The 10,025-nt window shown below is 46.6% G+C and overlaps 1 long non-coding RNA gene across 1 annotated transcript; it reads right to left on the bottom strand.

The window, feature by feature from the left end:
• Nucleotides 1-1,800: 1,800 nt before the first annotated feature.
• On the bottom strand, nt 1,801-10,025 carry LOC135505558 (uncharacterized). The gene is made up of 3 exons (XR_010450287.1): nt 9,619-10,025; nt 2,801-2,916; nt 1,801-1,854 (listed from the first exon to the last, which is right to left on the bottom strand). It is a non-coding gene; the product is annotated as an uncharacterized LOC135505558 (long non-coding RNA).

Raw genomic sequence — 10,025 nt, 5'->3', positions numbered from 1 at the left:
GTCATTTCAAGAAGTGGAAAGCTCTCCTTTTCAAAAAGAGAAAGAGGCAAGAAATATCTTCCTTTTGTTGTTAAGCAGCTTGCCACACAACGCTGTGCAATTAGTGACAATCATCCCCGTCTGTGCACCCATTACCCACCTACTCTGGCATCGCCCGGCTTGTCACCCCGGTTCACAGCCACTGACGCACCCCATACACTCTCACTCCCACTTCCTGTGTGTGACGAGATGCTGACATTCACACACTAACGCTGACAGCGGTGTGGGGGGCACACACACACACACACAAACACGCTCTCATCAGGTTGTGAAAGTTATCAGTGTTTTACATGTTTATTTGTGTCTGCAGCCACACCACAAGCCGCTATCAGACAAAGAGCTGAAGAGCAGGCGGAACACACACCACCTGCACAACAACACAACTAGGTACAAAGGGCAATGAGAGAGAGAGAGAGAGAGAGAGAGAGAGAGAAAGAGAGAGAGAGAGGGAGAGAGAGAGAGGGGGGAGAGAGAGAGAGGGGGGGGGTTGTCAGAAGAAAATACATAGTTAAAGTTCTCCTTCACAGAGCCAGTCTGCCACACAGGATATGACACGGGTGACTCTAGTGACAGAAGGCTCTTTAACCCTTTAAAGGCGACATTGCTGCACGTCGTCAACAGCACACATCATCTGACACAAGCTGTTTCTTTTATCAAGCCCATCGCATGGAAAGAACTGAATCTGAATTATTCTAGCGGCAGGAACATCAGGGATAACAGGGAAAAAAGCACACACAAAGAAAACATTGAACATTTTGGATATTATACCCTTGGCAAAAGATTATAACTGAGTCATTTGGTTAGCATGGTATTCAGCGCCGACATTGAGAATAATTCTACAAAATGACTACATTACGCCTCATTCAACCCTATCTATCAGACAAAGACAAAAGAACTTAAATTTTAGCCCCTAATGATGGGTATTATGCAAAAAAAATGGCTTCAATGGTTGTGTTAATAATCTCTCTTTAGACAGAAATTCACACGTTAGCTAGTTGCCTGTTCCGGCTCTCCAAGCAGAAGTGCTCCTATGATGAAGCTACAGTACTGTGTAAAGAATGAGAGATAGAAATGGCTGAACAGACCAGTACTGTATAGAGGAAACACAGTACAGTCAAACAGTACAGCAGAGATACAGCAGAGATACAGTAGAGATAGGGTACAGTCCAATACAGTCGAGTACAGTATAGATACAGTAGAGTAGAGTACAGTATAGATACAGTAGAGTACAGTACAGTATAGATACAGTAGAGTAGACTACAGTCAAATAGTAGAGTACAGTATAGATACAGTAGAGTACAGTAGAGTATAGTATAGATACAGTAGAGTAGAGTATAAATACAGTAGAGTACATTAGAGTAAAGTACAGTATAGATACAGTAGCGTACAGTAGAGTAAAGTAGAGTACAGTATAGATAAAGTAGATTAGAGTACATAATAAATACAGCAGAGTACAGTAGTGCACAGTATAGATACACTAGAGTAAGGTATAGATACAGTAGAGTACAGTACAGATGCCGTAGAGTACAGTCGAGTAGAGTAGAGTACAGATACTGTAGAGTACAGAAGAGTAGAGTACAGAAGAGTAGAGTACAGTATATATACAGTAGAGTACAGTATAGATACAGTAGAGTACAGGTAGAATACAGTATATATACAGTAGAGTACAGTAGAGATACAGTAGATTACAGTACAGTAGAGTACAGTAGAGTACAGGTAGAATACAGTATATATACAGTAGAGTATTTGACAGATTTGACTTTCTGCCTGGCAGTCCTGGCAAGCCTATCCAGGCACACACCCTCTTCACACGCCCTGTGATCGGGAGAGAGGGATACAAAGCTGTCAGGAATATACAGACTAGTGGCTAAACGTGCCTGACCATGCACAAAGACGACACATAGACAAACACTGTGAAAGGGTTAAATAAATTTACAACTAAAAGGTATTGGTAGTCATGTATATTCTGCCCAAAGTGAACAGTGGACTTGCTCTCCACATTGTTCCTCTGTGTATCTGTGCCTGTCAGTCTGCCACGCTCCTCTTCATCCTTTGGGTGGCGTGGTGGAGCCTCAACCACCATGCGTGAGAGACCCTCTCTGTCCTCTGATGTCACCTCACCCCCCTACACTGATGAGGCAGGTGACAAGAGCAGCACCGAGACACTCTGACAAGAGCTCTCTCTCTCTGTATCGCCCACTCCCTATATCTCTCTTTAACTCGCTCCCTTCATCTCTATGTCTCTCCCGACATTATTCATCGGTATTCAATTGCCAAGCCCCCCCCCCCCAGCAGCCCACCTGACACGGTGTCCTCTGCATCCCTCCAGCGCTGGGGAGCCTCGGGGGAGAGGGGTGGGGGGGGTACAAATCACAGCCTCACCGAACCCGAGTCTCACAAGCCTCTACGAGCGCCACTCAAACGGCTCTAAGAGGAGCTTGTTCCCTTCTACTGTCTGCAGCCCTCCCTCTTTCTCTAGCCCGCCTGCGCGCTCGCTCGCTCGCTCTCTCTCTCCTGCTCTGCTTCTAGCGCTGCTCGCTGCTCAGAGGCTGGAGCAAAGAACGATCACATTTCTTCAGCATAAACAGCTGTGGTCTGATTGGCTGGATGGGAGCGGAGGAGGCATCAATGGAACCAGCAACACTCCAGCAGTGGCTGCTGGCAGAGTGCGGACATAAAAGTAGGTCTCAGCTGGTTCTACCACTACAGAAAGCCATAGAAAAGAAAGAAAGAGGGGGAGAGGAAGAAAGAAAGAGACTACCTCTTTCTGAGCGCAGGAAGGAGGGAGGCCACAAGTGTTTCCTGTTGTGCAGCCAAGGAGAGCGACTTGCGAGGACGTCACACAGCGTTCACACTCCTCCAGGGCATCGGCACAGCCTGCCAAGGAAATACACTCCTTTCAGACACCCAGAAAAGGAGGAGCAGGAGAAGGATCAGGACGAGAACAACACAAAGACTACTCCGTGTGTTTACTCTCAGTCACAGATCAAATCAAATCTTATTGGTTGCATACACATATTTAACCGATGTTATTGCTGGTGAAGCGAAATGCTTGTGTTCCTAGCTTCAGCAGTGCAGTAATTTCAAACAAATCACAACAATACACACAGATCTAAAAGTAGAAGAATGGAACTAAGAAATATATATATATGTGATGGGATGTATTGGCATTATAGACTTTATGGACAGTACGTGGATAGAATATTTAGTATATCTGTAGAATACATAGGATAGAATAGTAAATATACAGCAATAGTTGAATAGGATGGAATTGCCTAGAATACAGAATATACATATGAAATGAGTAAAAAATATGTAAACATTATTAAAGTGACCAGTGTTTCCATGTCTATGTACATAGGGCAGCAGCCTCTAAGGTGCATGGTAGAGTAACCAGGTGGTAGCTGGCTAGTGACAGTGATTACATTTCAGGCCAGGGTACTGGGCGGAGGCCGGCTAGTGACAGTGATTACATTTCAGGCCAGGGTAGTGGGCGGAGGCCGGCTCGTGACAGTGATTACATTTCAGGCCAGGGTGCTGGGCGGAGGCCGGCTAGTGACAGTGATTACATTTCAGGCCAGGGTACTGGGCGGAGGCCGGCTAGTGACAGTCACTATATTTCAGGCCAGGATACTGGGCGGAGGCCGGCTAGTGACAGTGATTACATTTCAGGCCAGGGTACTGGGCGGAGGCCGGCTAGTGACAGTGATTATATTTCAGGCCAGGGTACTGGGCGGAGGCCGGCTAGTGACAGTGATTACATTTCAGGCCAGGGTACTGGGCGGAGGCCGGCTAGTGACAGTGATTATATTTCAGGCCAGGGTACTGGGCGGAGGCCGGCTAGTGACAGTGATTATATTTCAGGCCAGGATACTGGGCGGAGGCCGGCTAGTGACAGTGATTACATTTCAGGCCAGGGTACTGGGCGGAGGCCGGCTAGTGACAGTGATTACATTTCAGGCCAGGATACTGGGCGGAGGCCGGCTAGTGACAGTGATTACATTTCAGGCCAGGGTACTGGGCGGAGGCCGGCTAGTGACAGTGATTACATTTCAGGCCAGGGTACTGGGCGGAGGCCGGCTAGTGACAGTGATTACATTTCAGGCCAGGGTACTGGGTGATTATATTTCAGGAGGCCGGAGGCTAGTGACAGTGATTACATTTCAGGCCAGGATACTGGGCGGAGGCCGGCTAGTGACAGTGATTACATTTCAGGCCAGGATATAGGCCAGCTTTGATTACATTTCAGGCCAGGGTACTGGGCGGAGGCCATTTCAGGCCAGGGTACTGGGCGGAGGCCGGCTGACAGTGATTACATTTCAGGCCAGGGTACTGGGCGGAGGCCGGCTAGTGACAGTGATTACATTTCAGGCCAGGGTACTGGGCGGAGGCCGGCAGTGATTACATTTCAGGGGGTAGTGACAGTCACTATATTTCAGGCCAGGGTACTGGGCGGAGGCCGGCTAGTGACAGTGATTGCATTTCAGGCCAGGGTACTGGGCGAAGGCCAGCTCGTGACAGTGATAATATTTCAGGCCAGGGTACTGGGCGGAGGCCGGCTCGTGACAGTGATTACATTTCAGGCCAGGGTACTGGGCGGAGGCCGGCTAGTGACAGTGATTACATTTCAGGCCAGGGTACTGGGCGGAGGCCAGCTAGTGACAGTGATTACATTTCAGGCCAGGGTACTGGGCGGAGGCCGGCTCGTGACAGTGATTACATTTCAGGCCAGGATACTGGGCGGAGGCCGGCTAGTGACAGTGACTATATTTCAGGCCAGGGTACTGGGCGGAGGCCGGCTCGTGACAGTGACTATATTTCAGGCCAGGGTACTGGGCGGAGGCCGGCTCGTGACAGTGTACTGGGCGGAGGCCGGCTAGTGACAGTGATTACATTTCAGGCCAGGGTACTGGGCGGAGGCCGGCTAGTGACAGTGTACTGGGCAGAGGCCGGCTAGTGACAGTGATTACATTTCAGGCCAGGGTACTGGGCGGAGGCCGGCTAGTGACAGTGATTACATTTCAGGCCAGGGTACTGGACGGAGGCCGGCTAGTGACAGTGACTATATTTCAGGCCAGGGTACTGGGCAGAGGCTGGCTAGTGGTGACTATTTAACAGTCTGATGGCCTTGAGATAGAAGCTGTTTTTCAGTCCCTCTGTACCTGCTTTGATGCACCTGTACTACTGACCTCGTCTTCTGATGTGCCTCCTCTGCTGGCCCTCAGTGCCCATGTCCTGCTCCACTGACAGGGGTTCACATTTAGACACATAGCCCTGTGTGTGGGTGAATGTGCTATGTGTCACAGTGATCTATGATGTGGATGAGTGTCATTACTCAGCTGTGAATATCCCCATCCAGCCACCCTACCCCTGTCTGCACTGACACCCAGCTAGGGGCCAATTACACTGTAAACCATTAGTGAAGGGGGGATCGGCACCGTTGCATATCGGGATAATATTTTTGACAATATAGAGTATCGTTATGACAATATCACAATATATATTTTTAGCGCAAGTTGGTTGTACCTGCACCAAAACGACAGTGTTTTCCCTTCATACCTTGTTCTCCATCTTCTTTTTAAATAGGGAGCCCATTTGTTTTCAGCACTTTTATTTCCATGACTGATTAACACTTGCTTTCTCATGGCACTCTCTTGTCCCTCTGCTGCAATGTGTTTGGAACATTGAATCTCAATAAAATCACAGCATCGAATCGCAATACATATCGTATCGGCACTGAAGTATCATGATAATATTGTATCGTGAAGCCCCTGGCGATTCCCAGCCCTAGAAATCACCACTTTAATCAAAGAAAACACGTTTAAAGAAAGCAAATACGACAAGAATCTACAATTAGATGTGTGCAGGGTTTTCCTTTCTTCGTATAAGGAACGTTTGTCACAAGGCACAAGAGGAAGAATAAAACTAGTCGCCATATTTTTCTACTAATTCTCTCTCTTTTAAAGGGTCTTCTCGCTTTCATTAGCCTTGAACAGCTTGCTATCACTTCACAGTTGGCTACAGTCACAGAGCACATTTTCAGCTGTTATAATGCCATCTGACGCTCATTTTCTCCAGATGCCCGACCGCCCCTAGGCAAACATGGGCCATAACACTAGAGGAAGGCAACAGAAGTCACATTCTGTTAGCCCAGCGCTAGCTCAACAGAGCTAGCGCTGGGCTAACAGAGTGACAGAGTCGCCTTGTAGAGTGACCTTGTAAAGTGTGAGAGTCGCCTTGGTTACCAGTGTTGTTTCCTCCTCCTTCCACTGCTGCTCCAGGGGAGGTGTAGTCAGCACCACATGCCGCCACCCCCTCCTTCCTCCTCCCTCCTCTCCCTACCCTCCCCTCCGCTGCCTCCTGGCTCCGCAGGTGCACATGTACAGCTAATAGGGGAAACCACAGAGCAGGTTGAGTGTTTAGCAGGGTGAGCCACTGAACCCAGTCGGCCCATTTAAGTGTGTGCGGTGCACGGAGCACGGTGCTGGTGACACGGCCACAGCTCAGGCTGAATCATTCAAAGGGCCCCGGTCACATACACACTGCTGGGGATTACACACATGCATTACATAGAGATTCTGTACTGTAGAGGGGTGAACCTGAAGACAGTCACCTGTGTAGGTGCTGTTTTTGTTATTGTGATCACATGATTGTGAGGATTTCAAGCCATGGTCAGGCTCCTGTGTGTGCAACGGTGCTGTTTTCAGTTACAGGCATTTCCATGGCATCAGATGAAGGATGCAGGTGTCTGAGTGTTCTGATTGTTAAAGTGAACACATTTCTAGCAAGCAACACCACAGACCTATACACCCATTGGAATATAACCTGGATAAACAGTCTCAAAATGTACACATCGTACAACTACACAGTCACAATGTCCCCATCTCTGACCCACCTCTCTAACCAGTTGACCCGTCTGACCATCTCATACGTTTGAAGACGTTGTTTGGAGCCGCAATGAAAAAGTGTGAGATCAAAGGGAGCGACTAGTCTGAAGGCCATTCAGATGCTTGGACCTTTGAGTCATCATGACTCATTGGTGCAACTGGAAATCATTCTTCTAGTAATCAGAACACCATCTCTTCCTCACACACATATAAACACACACACGCACGCACGCGCACACACACACTAACAAACAGTTATTCTGTAATATAACTCACATAATCTTACTTGTGATATTGTTTCTCTTTTAATTCTTTTTCTATTTCTATTCATTCTTCTTAAATGTTTTGTTAAATTATTTGAGTAAATACTTGAACACCTATTTTTCTTAAAGCCTATTGTTGGTTAAGGGCTTGTAAGTACGCATTTCACTGTAAGGTCTACCTGTTGTATTTGGCGCATGTGATTTGATCACGTGGGAGTCCCCATGTAGATTAGGATGGGGGACAACAGACAGAGGTTAGAGCATGAGACACACAGATTACTCAGAGGATTTAGAGGAGGCCAGACACTGCTCAGATGTGAGTCACTGTCATCTTCCCATCACTGAAGAGTGTATATGGAGGCCAAGATACTTAGGACCCTATGCGCAGTAATAACCTAGCACCCCAGTCTCCTGAGCTATACACTACACATAATACACGCAGAACCACAAGGTTTAGATATCATGGCCTTTCCTTCCCTCTCTGGGATATCAAGTCATTAAATGTGTTGCATGGGTTGTCCTTTGAAACCACAACGTGAGAGTGAATCTTCCACAATGACAAAGGTGCAAAGTGGACCACCTCTTTCCAGGCTGTGTGTGTCCCGTGTTCTGTGTGTATTCAGGGCCGTAGCTCAAAGTCAGAGAGGGACAAGAGACAACGATCTATTTACCCCCCTACAGAAGGCGTGACTGTATCATTAACCCGCAAGTGCCAAATGATCCACAGTGTCTCTGCACAGTACCGGAAAGCCTCTTATGGGTATATTGGGACTGATGAATCTACAGAGAAAGTTTCACAATAGGCCAGCTCCCTAACCAGAGGCACAAAACAGAAACCGTCCATACACAAAGAGACGGGTAGAGTTCTTCATTCACTGCTAAGTGCCTATTGTAAAATTGTGCAATATCATATAGCTTACGTTCTGTATTCCAGGCTCAAAACCTCTCCGTCCTCCTCTCACAGTCAAGTTGCTGGTACAGCGAAAGACACACTACAATGTATGTGCAGTATGATAAAAGATATCCCATTCCTCTCCTACAACGCTGCTGTGGGACAGATGATACCGTATGTAGGTTGGTCTTTCAGAATTAATTCCCAGTGCTTGATGGATATCCACAGTGCAGCTCTACTGCTCCCTGCCTTTGGCTGGTGGTGGCTAACCTGAGTTATATCCATTCAGTCATATCATGCTCAACAAAGGTGAATTACAATGATGGGACTGTAGGTTATAGCTGTAACTGCAATAAAGCAATGTAGGATATCTAAATGAAGGTATTGTAGGATAAACAGATTCAAATATACCACCGGGTGTTATAGGCCTAAATTGCGGTACCATGTTAATAGGCTGTTACCATGGAGGTAAAGGCTTTGAGCACACCCATTGACATGAATGTCTCATGGGAGAACCTGTTGCATTTTGATGGATAGTTCTGCTGTGCTGATTTAAAAACAAACATCAGTCACTGTCGTGATGACGGACTATAACATGGAGTGACAATATGTACAGTTTGAGGACACACCAGGTAAATGGGTTCAATTGGGTCAAGCATAATAACAGCGAGGCGGGATGTTAAACATAAAATGTATCACAAGAGAACTGACCTCTCTAGAGTACCTTCCAATAAAAAGCCTTTGAAATATTTGCTTTCTATGAGGAAAATATGATAATAGAAATGCATGTTGAGCAAATGGTTGAGAGGAAATCAAATTTAGGCTGCTGAACAAAATAAACAAACAAAGCAGAAAATTATAACTCTTAACATCACTAGCTCTGTGCATTGGCTAAAAGCTGGGTAATATGATGCATACATAACCCATGCCTAGTCCACGCGTAATATATGTCTAATTAATAGGCTCCACGTCTGACTTACGAAACATAAATAAAGTAACTTTTTTTCATGTTAATATTGTATTTTCAACAGAAAGACGGAGACGATCAGCGGCAGAGAACCCCCTTGATGGGCCCCGATCTTGACGGCGAACACGTCATGGAACATTCCCGGAACGGGCCAGCGTACCACCCACCATCCCTCTCATAGACACACACACATTCAAGCACAGAAACATACGACGTACATAGAATTACAGACCACAACAGTCAACACGGATACAACACTATGTACAGATAGGTGACAATGACAGAGGGGTGTACATGGCCTTGACTGTTCTGCAGAGAGAGAGAAAAACACAATCTTCCTGCCATGAATCCAGCCTCATACTGTAGCGAGGTTTTACAAGCCGTTTGCCCGCTGCATTGGCTGTGCAAATTCCTTAGGATATTACGCAACATTCCTAATCTGCATGCAAAGCACTGGGTATTCCCCACATAGCTATCGTAATAAACAGAACAAACACTATAGATGTTTTGTTGCAAAACAACGAAATTGTACACTGGAAGTCAACTGACAGCTTCTATTTAGTCACTTACCGTGTCACACTTCAGGTGCCGTGCAAAAACCCACGTCCGGTAAAATCCCAAATAAATTGCAACCTATGACAACGCTCTTGACACTTCGCTAATTGTCGGATAAAAGCGTTCAAGACTCAAGAGTGAAAAATTAAACAAGAATTAGCACCAAAAAAAGATCGACTTCCGTATGACTATTCTAAAGCCTTATGCTGCTACTAAATGAAGACACCTTGTGAGTAAAACATCCTCCTCGACACGATTTTTCAGTTTGTGAGGAAGACGCCGAAGCTATTATTCCTGGCACAATTTCCCAGAATAGAACATCTGAAAGAGGGAGAGGGGAGAGCGAAAGACAGAGGTAGAGAGAGAGGGAGTGAGTGACAGTGTTTGGTGCGTGACGTCATCGGATCCCCCAGCTCGGCCCA

Source organism: Oncorhynchus masou, chromosome 19, assembly GCF_036934945.1.
Source record: "Oncorhynchus masou masou isolate Uvic2021 chromosome 19, UVic_Omas_1.1, whole genome shotgun sequence".
In the NCBI taxonomy this organism is placed as follows: domain Eukaryota; kingdom Metazoa; phylum Chordata; class Actinopteri; order Salmoniformes; family Salmonidae; genus Oncorhynchus; species Oncorhynchus masou.
The sequence above is the reverse complement of the archived record's forward strand: the minus strand, read 5'-3'. Positions and strand labels throughout refer to the sequence as shown.